The 23,184-nt window shown below is 38.9% G+C and overlaps 1 long non-coding RNA gene across 1 annotated transcript in view; it reads right to left on the bottom strand.

The window, feature by feature from the left end:
• LOC127647944 (uncharacterized) overlaps positions 1 to 23,184 on the bottom strand; it is a 116,666-nt gene that overhangs the window by 69,722 nt on the left and 23,760 nt on the right. Inside the window, exon 2 of the long non-coding RNA XR_007971118.1 lies at positions 13,666 to 13,790. This is a non-coding gene — a long non-coding RNA (uncharacterized LOC127647944). The remainder of the gene's footprint in view (positions 1 to 13,665; positions 13,791 to 23,184) is intronic.

Below are 23,184 nucleotides of genomic sequence, written 5' to 3'. Positions count from 1 at the left end.
ACACCCAACACTAGTCAACACCTGTCTCTGGCCTTCAGAACAGCCAATGGAACAACACTCTCTTACTTCAACTCACTCCAGGTCTATGTTCCAAATCACTCAATGAACAAGTGGTGCCTGGTGGTCCTGTCGCAAAGAGGCTCAAAGCCCATTTCATCTCTTTTCCTCTGTAGTTGAGCTTCCAACATCCACACAATCTTCTGATACATCTCAGCATTCAAAAACCATCTGAATACACATCTATTCTGTGAGCACTTAACCAATCCACACTAAAAGCACTTACTATTTAACAATAATAATAAAAAAAATCCTTCTGCGTCTCTTTCTTCTGCGTTAGCATCTTTACTACTCCAGCGTGATACTGAAGATATTGTTGACTTTTGTATGGCAAATTGTTTATGTTCCTCATTTGTAAGTCGCTTTGGATAAAAGCATCTTCTAAATGACTAAATGTAAATGTGCTCACAACAAGTTTTCTGACTGTATGTATATCTTTGATATAAATTGATCACTTTACTGACATCAGTGAGGGGAAGATTATACATTTTACAATTTGTTGTATTGTTACAGTAATGTTAAACTTATTTAATTTATGAAAAAATAAATTTTTACTCAGATACGTCACTTAGCAAGTGTTAATTTGGACCCTTCTCTTCTGACATTTCGATGCATTAAACCACTTAAAAATGATCAGGCAAAGACACCTGACATTTCAGCACTCCTATCTCTATAACTAACTCCTATCAATAGAAAGAAATCAGTTAACGGAGGCTTCACTCTGCAGATTTCGACAAAGGGAGGAGAGTATAAAGTCCTTAATGCATCTGCTCGTTTTGCATGGCTCTGGATCAATCACACTGATAGTCTAGCCTGGGAATGAAATGAAGGCCTTCAGAGTGTCCAATCAGCCATCGAGCCTTGCCAGGAATAGATGGGGGATAAGTATTGTCATCAGAGCCATTAGTGTGGCTGGACTCTAATTCAGCTAAGGTAATTCCACAGACAATGAGAAAGACCACTAAACCTCGACTGAATAACTCTGCACTGCTGAGTCCATCTTTTTACATTTGAACATCCCTCCTGAATCCGCTTCTATTGCATGATGCTCCGCTTTGGAGAACAATAAAGCATTTTTTAACCAACCATATTGAATTAGAGCTGACATTTCATAATATCAACTACCTAGCAGACCAAACGCAAAGGAGGCAGAATACGCACATTTTAAAAATGTTGCTCCACTCAGATGACAAATGGAGAATACCGCAGCCAACAAAAGACTACTTTTTCGCATGATTGATGAATTACATTTTTACTTTGTAGTTAATTTTGCTATCGTTATCGTCAGTCAAAAATATTTCATGAGGGTTCTTCCTGAAAGGGAAGGATGGTAAAATGTGTATGACTGAGTAACAAGTTGTTCTGTCTCGAAAGAGATAACACTAGGCATTTGGCTACATGTTGTTATGGTGGTTGCGGCGAAGTCTACGTTGTAGCCTGACATGCACCTCTTAAAAACATCAGCTGTGATTGGTCCACTTTGCAACCAGAGAGTGCCCCAGAATGATAACAAGGACATCTGAGGTAGCATTGCATTTTATCCATAATTATTTTAAGATTTATGCATATCACATTGGATTTGGACTCAGGAACAGTAAAGCAATTGGCTTAATCGAGAGCATCTGCTGTTTTATATTGTCACAATGATGAGTCACAAATCCAAGTGCAAGTGAACAGTTTATTAAGGACTGACAGCACAGGGAAATACTTCAACGGCCGCGCGCAGGCAGGCGCTCTAGAAGTGACACCCTCGAGAAAAGGTAAGCAGGCCGGAATATAGCGCGAACACAGGTCAGCGTCAGGAACCAAACTCCTAGAGGAGTCCTCAGTAGACTGGAGGTAAAGGGGAAATCGGGTTGCACCCGTAAGGAACTAAGACACAAGACTGGGTAACAAAGCACAAACATGAATAACGAACCGACACCATGCATGACAATTACCAGCTAGATAAAGGTAGCTAACAAGCAGTAATGATTAGTAGCAGCTGACGGCAGTGGAGTAATCAGCTGGTGCTAAGCAACAAACGAGCACTACACACACACACACCCACACACCTATAAACACACCAACAGATGACGGAATGAACACATGGATCGATGAACCGTGACATATATTCTGTTTGTGTTTCGTGACGTTACATGTGAAATTTGACAAAAGCTATCTGTTTACAGCTTATAAAGTCTAAAAAAAAATTTTCCTCTGGAATTTTACTTGATAATAATTTAATATGTGAGTGAAATAACGTGTTTTCTTCAAGTCACAAAGTTTCTGATCTGCATGATGATTTGACCGTATGTTTGACAGAATGCTGTACAGTAAATCATATTCCATAAATTATGGAGATGGGACACTTCTAATGTGTCATCAAATTAAAAAGCAAAACGTCAAATAAACGTCAAAAGTATGCCAAAATATTTATTAATATGTGCCTCAATTTCAACGTTCACATACTTGAACTCATTTTTAATGCTACAATAATTAAAAAAAATCTTTTTAATCAATTACAAAACTATTGTATAGTTTTTGTATAAAAAACAAAAACTATTGCTTATATTGTTTTTATTTATGAAATGTATAATTAGCATTTTGGCTTTGCACTCACAGAACGACACACCAAAGCAGAACTATCAATGCAAACCAATGCATTGGCCACTACACGGAGCCCATGCCTTAGGTTCGATGCAGAATTATAAATCAGCCTTTAGGGTAAAGGGGTGGGGGGTTGGGGGTGATACATTTTCTTAGCAACAGTTTGCACACTGATGCCTTCTAAACAGGGTCCAAAATGAAGACTCAGAAAAGCCCATTTTTGCTCATATTTGGAACTTTGAGTAAACAAAATAAAAAAACATTGGGATGCTGACAACCTGTTAACTTGCCACAAATTTACCACTCATTATTTTAACATGCAAATATGTTTGTGATTCACTGCAAACGTTTGGCAGAAGTTTGTAGCTGAGTTTTCCGCCAAGCTCATTTGCATGTGAAAATAATGTGTGGTGATTTTGAGGCAAAATTTGCCAGAACTCTTTTTTTATGAGGGTATTTATTAGGGTGTTCCAGCATGATAGGAAGTTTAACAGGTTTAGCACTGCCACTGTGCACATCTAATGTAAGAAAATAAACCGCCTCCATGGAAACCTCTTTGATACGCACCGGGTCATCAACAGTAACTCACCTTAGTTGTGCTGTGGCTTGTACCTGGGGAGAGGACATGGCCCTGGCTGGTTTTACAGCCACAGCTCGTAATCAGGCTTGAGTTCAGACAGGAGAATGTGATCGCTCTGCCCTGCAGGAGGTGTGATGGTTGAAAAACTGCAGAGCAAGGCATTTCAGTGTGTGCTTAACAATATCCCTCTCACTTTCCGTAATGTGCACATTACATGCTGTTGCCCTGTTGTATAAACGCACCAGGTGGCTCTCTCCCATGCTTCATCTCTAAGGTTACGGGTCTGAGAGCAGAATGTGCGAGAGAGCCATCTCTCAGCTCTTTCATGCTTTAATTCCGGCCCATTTAAACATTCCCCATTGATAAATGTGGAAAATCAATTTGCCGGTGTTGAATCTCATCCGCTGGGTGCTCATTAAACCCCTTGTGAGTTTGTTTCCGTAGCTAAAGCGCTGGTGGAAACCCCAGTAATCACAAATGGCCACATATTCACTCATTTATTCTTGGCCACTATCTGCTACCCTCCCTTCCTTTTTTTTCATGGGTTTTCAACCTTTACAGGCCCACAGCAATGGCCTTCAGACTCTCAGCAAGCCCCGGGATTCCCAATATAAAAAGAGCTACAGTAAATGTTCTTGTTAACGCTTTATAATAACATTAATTAACCTATTTAATCCCAGCAGTTACATCTGTGAAAAAAAAAATTTGTTTGAAAATTAACATTTAAGTTGGCATGAAATCAAAATAGAGTCTATTCATTTTATTAATGTATATTACTGGTCTTGAATGTAATAAAAATTTAATTACTTGCTCTTCCGCTGATATGACTTCTCTTTCTCTGCTGACGTATGTGAGACCATACGGCAGTTAAGAGTTTTTAGTCAGGTTTAACCCCGCCTCTTTGAAAGACTGTCATGTACACAAATCTGGCATCGAAGATGCAAACACAGAGATGGTGAAGAGGTGTATTTTTGTCTGTTTCCCTCGCAAAAACCTGTTTCTTACAACCTTGGTTGTGGGCACAATAGCTTGATTTTTACATTTAGAATAAAAAGGAATAACAGCGATTTGTGTTCAAGGCATTTAACGCCTAATTTCTGAATGGATCCATTTTCTCCATATTTTAAAATGTAAGCAGTTTTTCAAGAATTATTTTGGAATGGACAGCACGAGTAACTGTTCTTTATTCTTTATATTAGTGTATTGTGATTCAAAAGATTGAAATGTTGTGATCTTTCACTTGCTTGTTTCTCATTCATCTGCATTCCGGTGCTTCTAGTGACACTGCACAGGGAACTGCAAAAATAATGACTGTTTTCAAACATGTGTCCCTGAACCCTATTCCCATTTACAATTGGTTGGACGAACAGATAGTCCCAACACCAAACTCACAGTATTAGGCTTGTTGAGCCAAAGTTGATATGTTGTGCTGGGTGGGTTACTCAAGCAAATAAATAATTATTGATAGTATCACAGACCCACAGTGTTTACACTTTTCGGAGGAATCAACCTATCGTTGGATTACTTACAGTTGTCTCTACATATTAAGCTGGGATAGTTAAAAGTATTTTAACACTGAAGAAAATAAACTCATCCACTTTAAAGGGAAGTGTATTAATTCTGTACCCCTAGTGGAACCAAACAGAACTGCAAAAGTAATGAATAATTTCAAACACACCCACTGTCTTCCATTGTTTGAACTAGCATGGAGTGCTGCCCCAAACTCATACCACTGAGTCAGTATTGTTATGCCCAGCCAAGTCAGGCCACACAAACTAACAAATTGTTATTTCAATTAGTGTGGATAGTGGCGCAGAAATTAAACACTTCATATTGAACAGATTGAAATAAGTTACAAGTACCAGGAATCTTGAGTCATATTTTAAATTGTGTTTGGTCATCTAGGGAGAGTATTGACATTTTTATGCACCTCGTTGGGCAAACGAAGACTGTTTTAACATTACATCTTGTCCTTAGAGAGCCTGTAAGTTATTGACAACTGAAATAACTATGTTACTTAAAAAAGCATAAAACGCCCCATTTCTGGTGGAATTCCTTAATCGATATTGGGATAATTGCATGCAGGTCTCATGCAGTCTGTTTTGGCCGTTTACTTGGAGAACATTCAATAATGGAAAAATTCACTTGCGTAGTGTTTGCACTCATGGCATTAGTCAACGTCTGGATATTGATGGGTCTTGCCACAGTTGATTCATTAAAGGGACTTAGAGGAACTAGTAATGCACTTGTGGATCAGATAAAGCCACAGTGCTGACACACAGCCAAACATTCAGCAACAGAGCTCAGCACGGCGGTCTGCCATCAGACATGCACACCGCACATGCGAGAGTGTTAATACAAGTACCACTGCAGACCTCACACACTGTGTCTGTGCATATAAAACAGACTCATGCAGACACTTGCTTGAAATGAGAGAGGCCGCAATTGAATTGGGAAACCTATTTCAATGTAAATTGAAGTTCAGCTACGTTCAAATTAATCATGAAAAACTGAATTACTTTTACACCATGGAAAATTGTGTTTACTGAGAATTTGGGCTATTATTTCTCTGTCATTTTATGCTTCGGTACAACTGAATTCTGCAACTTTTACCTAATTCAAAGGCAGATACTATAATGAGTGTGAAACAGAATTAAATAATAACATTTTCTGTGTTTTCTTTAACATATAATTCATTACAGTCAATGATTCTCTGATAATACTTTCTGTATTCCTGGCACACTGACACTTATCAGTGCATTTTCTGTTTGACTTAATAAAACATAATTACTTGTGGCAATTAGTCTATTATGCAACTTCCTCTCGTTCAAATAATTTAAATCACCCAAAATGGATTGTGACAAAATGAATATCTTTTTTCATACTTTCAAAATGAGGATGAGCAACTAACACTTGTCGAATAAGCCTATGTCAGACCGAATACATCTCAAGAGAGTGAAGAGACATGAAAACACTCCCTCTGATATCTTTAAATGAATAACCTGACATGATTAAACTTGATCAATTAAATATTTCAGAGTGGAACATTGGAGTGCTTTTCAGACAAATTACCATCAAAGTGACGGCTGTAAATTGTATAAACAATAGCGAAAGCATCGCTAGCTAATGGTTATACTACTCTGAAGTACGATTAAACAGGTAGGTGATTAGAATCGTATAATTTTCACTTTTGAAATTGCTCAAAAAGATTTCTATTTTTTAAAAAGAATGCACTAAAAAAGAAGCACTATATTGTATAGCTCAATATATGCCAAATAACGTGTCTAATAGATTTTTTTCCCCAATATGAAGATGTTAGGTTAAAATGTACATGCATGCATAAGGAAATATGTGTATTTTAGATGCTGTGACAAGTCACCGTTTCATTGCCTTATTTTGATCACCTTTCAACAACAAGTACAAATAAACAAATGTCTCACTTAATATGGGGTCATGGGAAATGCAAGTATGATAATTACTGGGTAACAGTTTATAATAAGGTTTGCATTAGGTATCATTATCTATGTATAATACAATTTGCAGCATTTATTAATCTTGGCTAATGTCAATTTATAAAAATGCAATTGTTTATTGTTTGTTCATGTTAGTTCATACTGTATTAACTAATGCTATCTTAGACCATTTTTAATGTTAAAAATGTACTAGTATATGTAGAAACTATTATAAAGAAATTACATACTTTAAATAGGGCCTATAAACACAACACCTCCAAATATATATTCGTAAACAAATGTAAATAATACACATACTTCTTAAAGAGCAGAACTCTTTGCAGATTAATTGCTCATATTTTCACTCTGGAGTTTTTTGCATCTTTGTATCGACAGTCTCTTAATTCCATGCCCAGCAGATTATTCTTGAGAAAACGTGAAAAGCCCATGATTTGACAAGCGCTTTTTCTGCTATATTTAACAAAATAAGCCTCAAAGACTCAAATAGCCAAAAAGCAATATTTTTCATAGCTTATTTCCTGCGTTTCTGTCAGGTGCACGTATTATTCATCAAAGTGTGTGATCTGTGTCTAATTATACTGCTATAAGAAGCCACGCCCCAATTCCCAGCAATGCTTTCCGTAATGAATAAATTATGCAGGTTAGTGTGTTCTGCTTAGTTTCTTGCCAGTTGTAGATACATTGTTGTTATATTATTTGATATAATTATTTGTTATTTGTCTTTTAGTGATTATTCAGAGCTCATTTTATACTTAATATGTTGTTTTTGGTTTTTACCATCATAGTGATTTGTATATTAAATTACCTCAGATAATTTCAAAATAAAAGTTATAAATGTTCTTAATCTTATACCTTCTTATAAGTCTTCCTATAATATTATAAATTCATTTATTTTGCAAGTGTTCTGCTTCTAAAATGCATAGCTTCTTACCTAACAAATAACACTATCCAATGTTTTTTCTTGTTTGAAAGCACATTCCCTTGACCCCTTGCTCCACACACTCCAATCGCCATATTGGTTTCGTGTATCTACACTTGGTTCTCCTTATTAGAATGGGGCAACAATGCCAAAAGATGTGGCGCCCAAGCAGGGAGTCCAGCTGTGTCAATCAAGGCCTGTGCTCCAACTATCATACAGCAATGAGATGCCAATCAATGCATCAGGAGAGATTGATGAGTCTAGGCTTTCACCAAGCAATACTGTTTGCAGGAGATGATGCCCATTCCACCCACTAGATGGGATTTCGCTATCTGCCAGTAATTCTGAGCCCTGCATTATCAAAGTAAATGATTACATGAATCAAAAGAATAAGAATTACTCTGACTGAATGGATGGCTATCAGCTAAAGTCACAGAGAGTCACAGCAGAGAGAAAGACATCATTATTGTCCCCTTACATTACGTTGGTTATGTGAAGTGGTGAGGGGCCTGAAACCACACTGCATATGTGAGTGTAAATCAAGGGCATAGCAGCTGCGGGGGGACATGTCCCCCGCACTCTTCAAAAAGGTGATTTATGTCACCCGCACTTTTCAAAGCTAAGTCCAAATAGTGGATTTGTATACAGTATTCTTTGCATTTTGTTTCTTTGGGCTGATTGAGCAACCATTCAGCCAATCACAAGAGTGTTTCATGAGCCAAAGCAACACTTGCTTTCAAAGTTGCTTTCAACAATGCTCATTTATCCATACTTTTTTTTATTGGCATTGATGTTTATTTAAATTAATCATCTAGAGATGATTATTGATGCCCAATTCCAAATGAGCTCTAGGTCCTCATGGTGGCATAGTGACTTGCCTCAATCTGGGTGGCGGAGGACGAATCTCAGTTGCCTCTGCCTCTGAGACGCCAATCCTTGCATCTTATCAAATGGCTTGTACCACGGAGACATAGCGCACGCGGAGGCTTCACACTATTCCCCGCAGCATCCACGCACAACTCGAGAACCACATTATAGTGACCACGAGGAGGTTACCCCATGTGATTTAAACTGGTGACTCCAGGTTTGATAGTCAGCGTCTTTACTCGCTGAGCTACCCAGGCCACTATGTAAAGCTATTTTTAATATCAGCTCCTGTTTTTTAATTCTACGTTGGTGTCTTGTCGATAAACTGTAGGAAAAAGATAGATCTGCTTTGATCTTACAAAACTTGAATATATAGACATGCTTTTTTATACATGAAAACTTACGGATGTTATTGAAACTCATAATTATTATAATACTATGATTGTTGTCTTTTGATAAAAGTCATGCTCAGCAGCTTAAAAACTGTAAAGGAAATGATAGAATTGCTATGTTCTTATTATGCTTAAAACCGCTACGGAAGTCTCTTTGTAGGTCTGCAGACATCCAAATTTTAAAGGATTAAATTTTTCTTTTGATTGTTGATTCATCAGAAATGGTCACTGTATCATTAAATGGATCTGAGCTGATTTTGGTGAACGTAGTCAAAACTCTCCAGCCACTTGGATACATATTAATTCCACAATGCACAAGTACAGAATAAAAAATTTAATTGTGGACATGCACAATTGTTATTGTTGTAATTGATTAAATAATGCACAGTATTCAGGACCAGCTTGTGCTCAATCTTTTATTGTCATGTGTAAAACAGAAGCAAGTGCTCCACAATATGCCCTCTATCATTTGCATCTAATTTAGTCAAGTTTTTCAATTATTTTTCAATTCTTTAATCTTTAAAATACTACAAATAATAAAAGATTTAATTACTGCTATGCCACTGGTGTGAATGCAAATGGGCTTATTTCCCAGCAAATGTGCTTTCCTCCAAAGCTGGTTGGACAGCTGTTACAGAGAGTCATATATGTAATACCCATTCAGAACCCCCTGCTTATCAAAAAGACATTCACTCATTTACATGTCATTAGACAGTCTTATCTCCTCACTGCCAACCATTGGCAGTTACACAAGGTTTTTACCTCTGCTTTGCCTCTCTTCTCTTTTTATTTGCTCTTATAGTTTTGCTCATAATATTACTTATCCATTTTCTGAAAGTTTATATATCATTTTTCCCCCCTGTAAGTTTGTATGCCCTTTTGTTTTTGTATTCATTGACATATGCATTTTACCCTTTTGATAAAAAAATTATCTTAAATTCACATACCTTTTTCCTTGTACATTTACATATCCCATGCATAATCTGTTAAGCTTTATAAAAACAATTACAAAAAAATGAAAGATCAAATAAAAATAATAAATACTGGGCATTTATTACTGCCCTGAAGAATCTGCATAACAGATATTTCAATACATTGTACATGACAAAATAAATCTTGATTTACACAAATTATTGTTCAAAAAATTAAATACCCTTGATTATGAACATTTGTGTTATTCATCTGTGTTGCATTATGCAAATATCCATTATGATATATTAATGTAATATACTGTTTTGCTTATATGTATCTCACAAGCACATTATTTATTTATTTATTTATTTATTGTGAGTGCAAATATAACATGCTCTCTGGTTGTGTAGAACAAGATTAATAACATGTTTTTTGCTCCCTTGCAGGCATCCTGTTCTGAGTGCATGTTAAAGTAGTTTACAACACCATTTTGCAATTACACTGCAAAAGATTAAATTACTGTCCATAGCACAAAAAGCCTTAGTCTCATAAGCAGGAGGAAAAAACATCCAAAACCTGAAGTAATTTGAAATTCAAAGGCACTTACAGTGGCACAAACATGCTTAGGCCTACCTCAGAAGTTTAAGTGTAACATTTGTCAGAATCGTCACAAAACCTCCCCCTCAGAGAATAAATAATTTACCTGAGCAAGTCATATCAAATAGAACTTAAAGGGTATTTGTCATTGCTGTTGAGTAATCCAAATGTTTTCCTTTGCACGAAATGTAATATTTATTTAAAAAGTTTGTGTGAGATTGTGTGCTCCTGATTGCGATTCAGAGTATGGCACTCAGCATTTCCATTTTCACGGCGTTATCTGATCAACCAGGCTTCACATCACACTTCCACTCATGGTAATAGATACCTCATCGCTGTTGCTATAATTTTTATAGCAACTTACCTGAATAAAAACATATCTAGTTTAATGGGATACAGACTTTTGAAGGTGGCTTTTGCCAGCTTCATTAAAACAATGAATCCACAAGCGGCTATTCCAGTAGGAGCCAGCAAGATGCTTGCATGTGTATCGGGGTTGTAGTATTCATTATATGATTAATTAGTTTCACTAAAATCCCTCTGATATTTTGGTGCTTATTTTCCTTTTTGTTTATGTAATCTTGCTATTTTGCAAAGAACTGTTTTGGGGACTTTTATTATAAATGTATTTGTCCCATTGCAGGTGAATGCCATTTTAGATCTGCGCGTATCTCTCGCCAGTTATTTTCGGGCTCTTCACTTTTAAAGTATTAAAATAATTTGTTATTACAACAAGTGTTGTAAAAGGGGATATACTATGCTTGAATATTAATTTTATGTTTGGATGGCATAAATATGTGTAATTACATACAGTTCAGTGGGCCGTGTGACATGAGCTGGTGCGTCTTGAATAAATGCAGACCAGCTAAGGAGTTTTATATTGTGCAGGAGGTTTAAACGATGTGTTTTACGATCCGGAAAATTTACTGAACTTTTGATGTATTACACAGGTATTTCCCTTTAATTCTTTTCATTCATGTTAATGTATTTGATGTATTTGCGCAACAGATGATTTATTGGAATGTGTTCATGCTGTCTGTAGAGATCTGTGTGTGTGACAGCATGTGTTATTTCAATGAATTATTAATTCATGTTAATGTGTATTTTCTTAACTGTTATACATTTAATTTATGTATGTGCTTCTGTTATTCATTCATATTGATTGTTGTTGATACTTATATACACTCACCTAAAGGATTATTAGGAACACCTGTTCAATTTCTCATTAATGCAATTATCTAATCAACCAATCACATGGCAGTTGCTTCAATGCATTTAGGGGTGTGGTCCTGGTCAAGACAATCTCCTGAACTCCAAACTGAATGTCAGAATGGGAAAGAAAGGTGATTTAAGCAATTTTGAGCGTGGCATGGTTGTTGGTGCCAGACGGGCCGGTCTGAGTATTTCACAATCTGCTCAGTTACTGGGATTTTCATGCACAACCATTTCTAGGGTTTACAAAGAATGGTGTGAAAAGGGAAAAACATCCAGTATGCAGCAGTCCTGTGGGCGAAAATGCCTTGTTGATGCTAGAGGTCAGAGGAGAATGGGCCGACTGATTCAAGCTGATAGAAGCTGATTACCACTTGTTACAACCGAGGTATGCAGCAAAGCATTTGTGAAGCCACAACACGCACAACCTTGAGGCGGATGGGCTACAACAGCAGAAGACCCCACCGGGTACCACTCATCTCCACTACAAATAGGAAAAAGAGGCTACAATTTGCAAGAGCTCACCAAAATTGGACAGTTGAAGACTGGAAAAATGTTGCCTGGTCTGATGAGTCTCGATTTCTGTTGAGACATTCAGATGGTACAGTCAGAATTTGGCGTAAACAGAATGAGAACATGGATCCATCATGCCTTGTTACCACTGTGCAGACTGGTGGTGGTGGTGTAATGGTGTGGGGATGTTTTCTTGGCACACTTTAGGCCCCTTAGTGCCAACTGGGCTTCGTTCAAATGCCACGGCCTACCTGAGCATTGTTTCTGACCATGTCCATCCCTTTATGGCCACCATGTACCCATCCTCTGATGGCTACTTCCAGCAGGATAATGCACCATGTCACAAAGCTCGAATCATTTCAAATTGGTTTCTTGAACATGACAATGAGTTCACTGTACTAAAATGGCCCCCACAGTCACCAGATCTCAACTCAATAGAGCATCTTTGGGATGTGGTGGAACGGGAACTTCGTGCCCTGGATGTGCATCCCACAAATCTCCATCAACTGCAAGATGCTATCCTATCAATATGGGCCAACATTTCTAAAGAATGCTTTCAGCACCTGGTTGACTCAATGCCACGTAGAATTAAGGCAGTTCTGAAGGCGAAAGCGGGTCAAACACAGTATTAGTATGGTGTTCCTAATAATCCTTTAGGTGAGTGTATATATATATATATATATATATATATATACATACTATCTATGAGATCGATTTATACATGCTTGGGAGAGGATGTGTTTGATGTACTGAACTTTTGATGTTTTACACAGTTCACCCTACGCATGCTGAGGAAAGATTGAAATGGATCAATAAACCTCCTTTGGTTAATCAGACGTGGCAGTTGTCCAACCTCTTCTTCATACACATATACACAATGCAGAATGGGTAACAGTGGTTTAGGAGTAGACTACATTGGTGCCCGGTTGAAGATCAGTTCGCTCCGGGATCTTCATCTAAAGGATCAACGTCAGTTGGGTCACAGAGGATGCTGCATTGAGGTTTAATGTTCTTCATTAAAGGACTGTAAATATGTCAACGATGCTAACTGACATCTGAAACCTTCTAATATTGATTTCTATGCATTTTCTCATTTGAGTGATTTATTTCCTTAGATTTATTTTTAGTTTTAGATATTTATAGTGTTTTTGTACATTTATCTTCACTTATAATATTTTCATGTATAACTGAACATGGCATTTAGTCTAAAGACAGACAAATTTGTTGCATATGAGACAATGACGGGTTTTGGTATGGGGAGGGGAAGGTTTCTTAGTGAAACTCCAGTTACTCCTACTCAAAAGAGAACTGACAACTCTTGTATTATGTAACAACTCCTGTAGCAGACCATGCTATTAGTCCCGCAGCTGACGCCATACCCTTAACTGTCCCCGACATAACCGACCCAAATTGACATGATTTGACAGCACACATTGCTCAACAAGTAGCGCAGACCATGATAGCATCTCAAAAAATAGATGGGTTGAGGGGGAGGTGAGGACAGAGGTGCACAGACCCAGGGGTTAGGGACAAGTAAGACATTCTCAGACATACCTTCACTTAACCGGACTGGAGTGAAGCTAGTTGTGCAGAGTGAAGTAAAAGAGCCCCCAGTCTATCGTGGTGATGAGTCAGATAAGCTTAGTGTGCATGAGTGGGAGGAGCTGATAGATATGGATCTGCGAAAGAAAGGCATACCATTAGCAGAGCAACATCAAGAGATCTTATGCAGATTGATGGGTAATGCTAAAGATGTCGTCAAAGTAACAATTAACTGCAATCCAGCACTAAACCAAGTTGAGAACCCAAAAGTTATTATTGACATCCTGAAACAACATTTTGGTGACGATAAATACTCATGCATTCCCCTGGCTGATTTCCACAGTACTGTCCCCTTAGCAGGAGAGGATCCTGTTGAGTACTGTGTGCTACTAAACAAGGCAGTGGATCTTGCAGAGGAGTCTTTGAGGAGATTTGGGTGGCAAATGGAGGACCCATGCCAAGAAGCGTCCATGATGTTCGTAAAGTACTGTCCTGATGCTGCTCTTGCAGCAGTGTTCTGATTCAAGGCTCCTGAAAAATGGACTGCACAGGAGACTCAAGAACAGCTTGATCAGTATCAGATTGAAACGAAAGAGCAAATGTCAGCTAAGCCGAAGTGTAATGACGCCACAAGACATTTCACTGCTCAAATTCAGACATCTAATGAGGGTTATTCAACTAATGCTGGCCCCCCAAAAGAGCCAGGTGAGTGGGGTAGAGCTAGTAATGTATACGTCTCACAGAGTGACAACAACTGCATGAGCACTTTAGTCAGCCTCCTAGAATGTCTCAGAATACCCAGAATGTGGTAAGCAGTTGCCAACCCGCCAGTCACAATGTAAGCTCTGTAGAATATGTTGATCTTGAGAACACTCTACCATAGCACATTGTCGTAGACAATACCTGTGCTTTGCATACTTCCAGCCATGGCACAGTAAGAGAGACTGTACGAGAGACAGATACAGACCCGACCCTACAAGTATGCAGCCATTTCAGGGTCAGTCAGTAATCAGAGCATGTGTGCGCAGGCTCCAGCTGGAGCTAAGGTGATAGCACAGAATGTCCAGACAGTTGAAACATTCGAGGAACTGTTCTATGCACCAGTTAGTGTAAATTATTCATTTTTAATTAAGAGAATGCTTAATACGGGGTCCATGGCCTGCATCTTCAGTGACAAAGCAGAGAGAAGGGTGTTAAGTGAGAATGTGCTTCCTACACCGACACTATTTAACCAGGAAGTCATTTTAGTAGGATGTGGATGTAAAGCCACAAGGCCGAAATGTTTGTATAAGGTGGAGTAAAAAATGTACCTGTTCTTGTCGTACCTGGCCAGTGGGACGATTTCATCATCGAAACGAATGTGATCAAGTTCAATGAATATTGGAGACTCGTTTCTAATCACACTGTGGAAGCAACCAACGAATGTGAGCAATTCCTGGATGCCATGGCCAACACGTGTAAATGGAAGGGTTCAGATTTGCCAGACAAGGTGGGAAAGGTTGGTCAAACAAGAACATCTCGTCTGGGGAAAGCTACTAAAAAATGTCGCCAGGGAGCAATGTTGTTGTGGAACCAACTTCTTTAAGGACCATGTCACGAGACATTACAGTCGGCTGTGTTGTGACACCATTATGGGGTGATCACTGGGTTCTCGTAAAAGTAACTAACTTCTCTGATAAGCCAGTCACTCTCAAAATAATTTGAAAATTGGCAGATGTGTTTTCATGCATTTCTGTTGAAGATGCTGAAGTTTTCCAAGGGATGAGTCGAGATGAAGTAGCTTGGAATGAGAATCAGTGTTCACCAAAATCCTCTGCTGATTTCAAACAAAGGCTGGAAAATCGCAGTCTGTGGGACTCGCAGATCTTGACATCAGGTCCTGCTCTGTCAGCCATGTGACTAATGAAAAGCGAGCGCAACTATTAGAGAGATACAATGATCTGTTTTCCAAACATGCATTGGACTGTGGAGAAGACAAAGGATTTGTCCATTGTAATCGACTAATAGATGAATGTCAATTCCATCTCCCCTATCACTGTGTCACCTGCACACTATCAAAAGATGCGACAAGTTTTGTCTCAAATGGAAGAACAGAGCATAATTCAGATGTTGTGAGTGAATATGCTTCCCCTTTAGTACTGGTGTGGAAGAAGGATGGCAGCCTGAAGATATGCACCGACTTTAGATGGTTAAATGCAAGGACCATAAAGCATGCACACCCACTCCCACAACAGTCTGACTGCTTGGCTGCTCTAGGTGGAAATATCCTCTTCAGTACCATGGACCTGTCATCAGGATTCTATATCATCCCCATGATTGAAGAGGATAAAACTACACTGCATTCACAACCCCCGTAGGGCTGCATGAATACAACAGGATGCCACAAGGTCTATGCAAAAGCCCAGCGTTCTTCATGCGCATGATGATGAGCATCTTTGAAAATCTGAATTTTACCAGCCTCTTGTGCTATCTTGATGACTTGCCAGTGTTCTCCCCGAATGAGCAGGAAGCGTTGGAAAGCCTGGAAGTCGTGTCCAACCACCTGAGATAGAATCTCAAGATGTTCCCTAAGAAATGCCACCTCCTTAGGGCATCTGTCAAATTTTGGCCAAAATACGGCCACATTATAGATCGTGATGGAGTTTCCATGGATTCCGACAAAGTTGTGGCAGTGTCAAAGCTATCCATGTTTGATTTAATGGAAAACGACAGATGTACCCCATTAGTGCAGAGAATTAAATCAGCCCTTGGCCTAATATTCTATTACCAACATTTCATTCTGGGGTATTCTTCTTTGGCAAAGCCCCTTTTTACTCGCACAGCTGGGAAAAGATGGAAAAGAGGAGCTAAGGGAGATGCAAAAGCAGGCACCTACAGAAAACTCAAGCCCACAGATTGGACACCAGAATGTGATGACACTTTATCCAACCTTAAGGAGAGTCTCCTACACAGTGTGGTATTAGCACCATTAATACTGGCAATTGATGCATTCTTGGAGGGATTGGGAGCTGTATTATCCCAAGTAACTGCAGGTGAGGAAAGAGTCCGCCCAATTGCGTTCGTGAGTAAGACTTTAAGCATCTCTTAGAGGAACTATCCAGTTCATAAATTCAGTTTTTGGCACTCAAGTGGAGCGGGTGCGAAAAATTCTGCCACTGGTTGCATCCCAAGCAAGAGCCATGCAGTTAATTCAGTCATTTCAAGATTCAGTACCATCTGGTTGCAATGCCCTACCTGCGAGAACTGAGGATGAAATTCAAGAGAGTCAAGAGTCTGATCCAGTCATTTCAAGGGTTATGTCATTTGACAACTTGAAGCATCAACCTTCAAGACGTGAGAAGATTGGAATGAGTTCTAGGGTCTTGACACTTTTCAGACAATGGGACAAGTTCAAAACTGAAAATGGGATACTGTACTGAGTCACAAAAGATCCTTGCATTAAGCAAAACTGGTATCAGCTAGTTCTACATTCCAGTCTCAAGGGACAGGTTTGGAAGGGTGTACACAATCATGCAGGTCATCAGGACCAAGCTAGTATAATTCATCTAACCCACCAATGGTTCTGGGAGGCATGGGACAAGATGTGTGTGACTACATCAAGCACTAAGAAAGGTGCATCTTGGCTAGGACCCCAGAACCTTCAGCGCAAGCTCCGCTTGAAAGTATAAAGACTTATGTGCCAATGAAGTTAGTGAGTCTAGATTTCTGGACTGCAGAGGATCGGAAAAAAAACTCTATGGATGTGCTTGTTGTGACAGACCATTTCACGAAGTTGGCACATGCTTTCCCTTGCCCAAATGAATAAGCGAAGCAAGTGGCAAGGAAGCTGTATTCACATGGACCAAGGAGCTAATTTTGAAAGTGTTCTCTTTGTTAAGATTTTTATTTTGTTTTGTCTTTTGTCCCAGTGCTGGTGGACGCCATTTTAGACATGTGCGCTTCTCTTGCCAGTTCGCTTTATGCATGCTGAGAAGAGATAAGCGTTTTTCAAGGCTCTTAATTTAAAAAGTGGAGTGGTGGTGGTGTAGTGGTCAAAGCACATAATTGGTAATCTGGTAATCAGAAGGACCCACAGCCACCACCATTGTGTCCTTGAGCAAGGCACTTAACTCCAGGTTGCTCCGGGGGGATTGTACCTGTAATAAGTGCACTGTAAGTCGCTTTGGATGAAAGCGTCTGCCAAATGCATAAATGTAAATGTAAAAAGTTGTTAAAGTTAATTTAAAGTATTAAAATAAAATTGTATTACAACAAGTGTTTTAGTTTTGTGTTTGTTTTTAATTTTATTTTAATATTACAGAGTTTAATTGGGCACAATAAGAACAGGAATGTGCATTAAGAAAGTAAACAGGGGACATTTTGATTTAATGTTGATTTTGTACACAATCAGGCAGAATAATTACATGTGATATTATTGCTTATAGTATATTTTCTGATACACAAAATGCTCCTTCAAGAATATAGAACAGGTATGTTTTGTGTATGCTATAGTGTATTATAGTGTAATAACACCTTGGTTACGTACGTAATCTTGGTTCCCTAAGGGGATGAGACGCCACATACAATCGCTATGGGACAGCGTCCAAGTGTCACATGGTCTGAAGCCCTAATAAAATCATGCCAATTTATTGGCTGATAGTGCTTAAGCGACGCCCCCTAGGGAGCTATGTCACAGGATTTATAAAGGTGATCACTTTCACACCATTGAGTCAGATTTTCTGCTAAGGCACGAGCCTATGCAGCTTCTAGAGCAGTGGTTCCCAACACTGGTACTGGAGGACCCCCAACACTGCACATTTTGTATATCTCCATCTAACACACCTGATTCAACGCATCTGCTTGTTATTAGAGGCTCCATGAGCAGAATTAGGTGTATCAAATAAGGGAGACATCCAAAATCTGCAGTGTTTGGGGTACTCCAGGACCAGGGTTGGTAACCACTGTGCTAGCGAGTATGGCCAGCTATGCATTATCTCGAGAGAAAATCCAAATCAAGAGAAAATCCAAATGAAGCTGGTGAACTGAAAGGCATTCCTCAATGTACTTGGTTGGACTGAAAAAACCGTAGTGTGTAGATCCAACAGCTGTTTGAATAGCATCATCTATGCCGCCATTGAAAAATCGAGCTGAGATAGCAGAGCACGTCTCTTCTTTCGCCAGAACGCCTATGTGATCCACCAAATGGGCGAAAGAAAAAACAAGTTAAAATACCTTGCATCTTCTGACAGAATTCTGAGAAAATAATGGCACAGACGAAGCACTCAACGCGTTGGTTCACTATAACTCAGTTAGGGAAAATTCTCTTATTCCAGCCCTCGGCTGGGCTAACCGGTCCATGCATGATCCCCTCCACTGCGATTAGTGTTTCGAAGGGGGAGGGGAGAGGGAGAGTGGCCGAGGCTGCTCCTCCATTGCCTTATTCATGTGCATTCTCCCAGAACGAAAAAGGGGACAAAGGGGCACATTTTGTTTCTTTACCTTCCAACGCCAAATTCTCTCATACAACGTTTTTAATGGCAATGGCTAATGATGCACATTGGTCTTTCGCACGTGTTGCTCATCAGAAAATTGCCACTGAGGTAGGCCTTAGAGCATGTCCAACGAGACTCACGCTTTTGCTCAGGGGGAGGGTGACAAACACAAAGAAGATTCTGGTGTGTGTTCGCACTCCTATCTTGTCAGACACAAAGCCGAAATCCCAAATGACTCCAGCACACAGAGCTCCAAATCTGGAGGCAGTAGAACTGGAACAAGTGGGGATAATGTCTCGTGGTGAGAAATTGTGAGCCTCGACGAAGCTCTGTTGTCCTCGTTGGTCCCTTGTAATATTTGGAAAAAAAAAACACACATTGAAATTGCTCTGAAATTTACACTGTGTCAACAACGTCCTTACGTGTTTGCCACTTAAAAGGGAGAAAAGTCGCTAGAAACTAACACGGGCTTAGACAATTTGTACACCGAAGAACAGTAAATCTTACTCGATGGCACGAAAGGGAGTGCCTTTATGGGGCCTGTGATGTAGCTCCTTCGGGGGGCGTCGCTTAAGCACCATCAGCCAATAAATTGTCATGATTTTATAAGGGCTTCAGACCATGTGACACTCAGACAGTGTCCCATAGCAATCATACGCAGCTCGAGTTCTCAGAAGGGGAACGAACATAAGATTGCCTATGCCTTTGTTGGTTAAACACAGCTAACATTCAATGACCTCTTTTTCAACAGCAGATCCTCTTAGGATGTGTGGGTTGATATTTGTTCTTTTGTCATTGGCTTCCCTTGTTTCCACTTTTTCTCTTTGCTATGGGTCCCTTTCTCTTTTATTAGGCTCAACATTATGTACGTTGTGTAACACAGCGGAGCCTTTCAAGAACAACAAAGGACATTTCTCTTTTCAACTGATAAGTCTTACGGCAACATCACTGTTTGAATGAAAAAAAGATTTGTCAGCTCAGCTCTTTCTTCCAAAACAAAGACTTTCAAACTTTGCAAAGCGTTTCCTCTTCTTTAAATGTTACAGTGCGGTCCAAAAGACCACTAATGAAAATTCTTCGCTTTTTTTCTTATAAATTATATTATCAGCATAATAGCATAAAAAAACTCTTGTTTGGTGTGTTCCCCTTTTGCTTAATGACCATACTCACTCAAACTAGCATGAACTCCACAATTTTGTGCAAAATCTGATGATCCATGTTGTTCTAAAATGATCTGAGAATGTTCCAAAGACGTTCCTGTGAAAATCTGAAAATTTTGTACAAAGGAGTTAACATGGCCATTGTCACAAATTTGTAGTGCTAAATCTTAAATATGTATTCTTTATTTTACATTATAATTATTCTTGTATTTAAACTATTTCAAAAATCTGTACCTAGCATGCATCATCAGCAACGCTCTAATCATCATGCCTGTTGATTTGAAATTTGTAGTTACATTCACAGCACACAAGATCTTTAGATAAACTATGTAATAATCTATTATTTGTGATTTCACTTAAAGAAGCTAGAACAATACTTTAAATTCTTCTCTCAGTGTTGTAGCGAGAGTTGCATGGCAGTCTTGATTTGACAGGTTAGCCGTAGGAGGTGCCTGGCGCAGACAGTGCCAATGGAGTGAAGTGTGTCTCTCTCTCTCAGTTTTGCCTGTTAGATCTCTTGTCTTTCGAATCCATTAAGTAGCTGGGATGTAAGACAGCAAATTATCCTCGTATGTCACGCCACTGATCCACACTGCCTGACATACGTCTATCAGAGTAATGATCTCAAAGAGTGATCAGGGAGATAGAGTAGCTCGAGATGTCTTCTGCTCTAATGTGATTGACTGTAGCTCCAGCAGCCAGAGGTAGTGTTGGGTTCGAGTCCACCTTAGTCGGGTCTGAGTCAACTCAGAGTCTTAAAACAATCGAGTCTGAATTGAGGCCGAGCCCAAAAGGGGCCGAGTCGGACTCAAGACGAAGTCCATAACAGGCTGAATCCGAGTTGAGTGAATCTGTTAATTAATCTGAATTAAAATTCAGCATCATATTTTAACAACAATATTTTAAGCTTAATTTTAAATTTGTCAATTTAATTTTGTTTTATTTAAAATTCTAAAGAAATAATGGTCTGTACTGAGAATACTTTCTAAATCTTTTTTCTCTATCTGCCAACTGATTTGGGAAAATGCAGTACATACAAATGAGTCAACACAGAAGTAGTTAGCACTTGCTGAGAAGTTACGTATCACAATTTGACTGCAAATGTTACATTCAAATACACTGGAAAAGCCAGCTGATAATATTAGGGCCATGTCGTCACGGACATGATTTTTGTAGTTAATTTGCAGGAAACAGCACAATGCAGGGCAGTTCTGTGTGCTGCTCGTGTACCTAAATCCCTGATGCGTCCGTGTGCGTCTCGTAGCACCTGCCACAGAAGATAAAAAAATAATAACAATTGATATTTCCTTGAGCAGCAGCCACGTTGGTCTGCAATCAGTCTGAAATCTTTAAATACCCAATACACAAACTCTATCATCAAATAATACATACATTTAATAGTCTATAATTAAATTATAAACAAAACATTTCATTGCACAAAATATCATTATATTTTATTGTGCACATTTCAATGTTGTGAATGGTGGACAGATGCTGTAAAAGAATGTATTTTAAGCAGCTCTTCAATGCTTTGAATATAGTCAATTAATAATGAATAATAGGTGTTGTTTATCTGTTTAGAGTTGCTCTCTGTCTTAACAATGATTATTTTCCCCACTGACTATTTAGTTATTTCATCAAGCGATTATGGAGCAGTTCAAGCTGACAACTCTGTGTGGACCACAAGAGACTACAGATGCCGACATGTGCAGATACATTACGCCTAAAAAACGTTTAATATACAATATTAATTAAAAAATGTATTTTCAATATGCTGTTCTTAGTAAACTGTGAGAGACATGATGTGGGTGACTTGACTCAATGAAGTTCTTGATTTTAAGTTTTTAACCACGATGAAACCGCAAAGCAGTCGCATTTGTCGCGTTTCATAAAAGCAAGTAGGATATTTTGAATGCAGGAATTCGGAGGATACTTGAGGTTTATGCTTCATGGGCACCCACAACCCACAATTATTTGCTTCAACGGAAATGTCTATAAACTTTACGCCAATATACCTGTAAATATGATGTTCAAATGCAAGTAATATAATTCCCAAGTTGAAGTACACCAGTAGACGGGTGCAGAGTATAAAATATGTATAATTATATTAATTTATACTGTAATTAAAATAAAGTATTATAGACTAAAAGTACACCTGTAAAATATATTTTCTTTTCTCTTTATATCATTAGAACTCTCCTAAAATTTACTTCATACATTCCCTTCCAAAGGGACTTTGTTCCCTTCTGACTCAAAGCGCTCATGCTTGTTAAAGAGTGGTGTGCTGTCATAGCACCCATGTTACATTCCATTTTAGTTTGTCCCAAGACGGCCATCTCGATTAAATGAGGCTTGTTTAAAGGAGGACGCTCAGTATACTGCAGCCTTCAAAGGACACATCCTACCTAGCACGCAGCCTTTGAAACGAGACACAGCTTATGTCTACAACTTCAGGGGCTAATACAGCTGCGAGTGTAACCGGCAGACTAGACACTGTCTGGGTGAAATTTGTCCCTCTGCAGCTACGGTAGCCCCCTGACGTCACTGTGCTCAGCTAGCCGCTGAGTGGCTAACAATTCATTTGCAGCTAGGCCAGTTTCTATAAAACCGTTTTTACAACGGGCTAAGAGAGATTCCCTGGTGTCCAGATAAAGTCTACAATCTTGTACTGTTTCGATACGTGGTTCCTTTGTGCAACCAAGGTATGTGTAAATGTTTATATGATGTAGCAAGCTGAGCATTTAGTATTGTTTATCTAATACTAGGCTATTGGAAAATAGGTGTCCGATCGATTGCCAGATGCTTCCGGGTAGTCGTGCTGTGTACTACCGAAGGTATTTTTGTGCATTTTATTTTGAGTCATGATGTTGGTGTCATTGATGGAACATGATATGCATTTT

The sequence above is a fragment of the Xyrauchen texanus genome, chromosome 8 (genome assembly GCF_025860055.1).
Source record: "Xyrauchen texanus isolate HMW12.3.18 chromosome 8, RBS_HiC_50CHRs, whole genome shotgun sequence".
Lineage (NCBI taxonomy): Eukaryota > Metazoa > Chordata > Actinopteri > Cypriniformes > Catostomidae > Xyrauchen > Xyrauchen texanus.
This window is presented reverse-complemented; position numbering and strand designations above follow the sequence as displayed.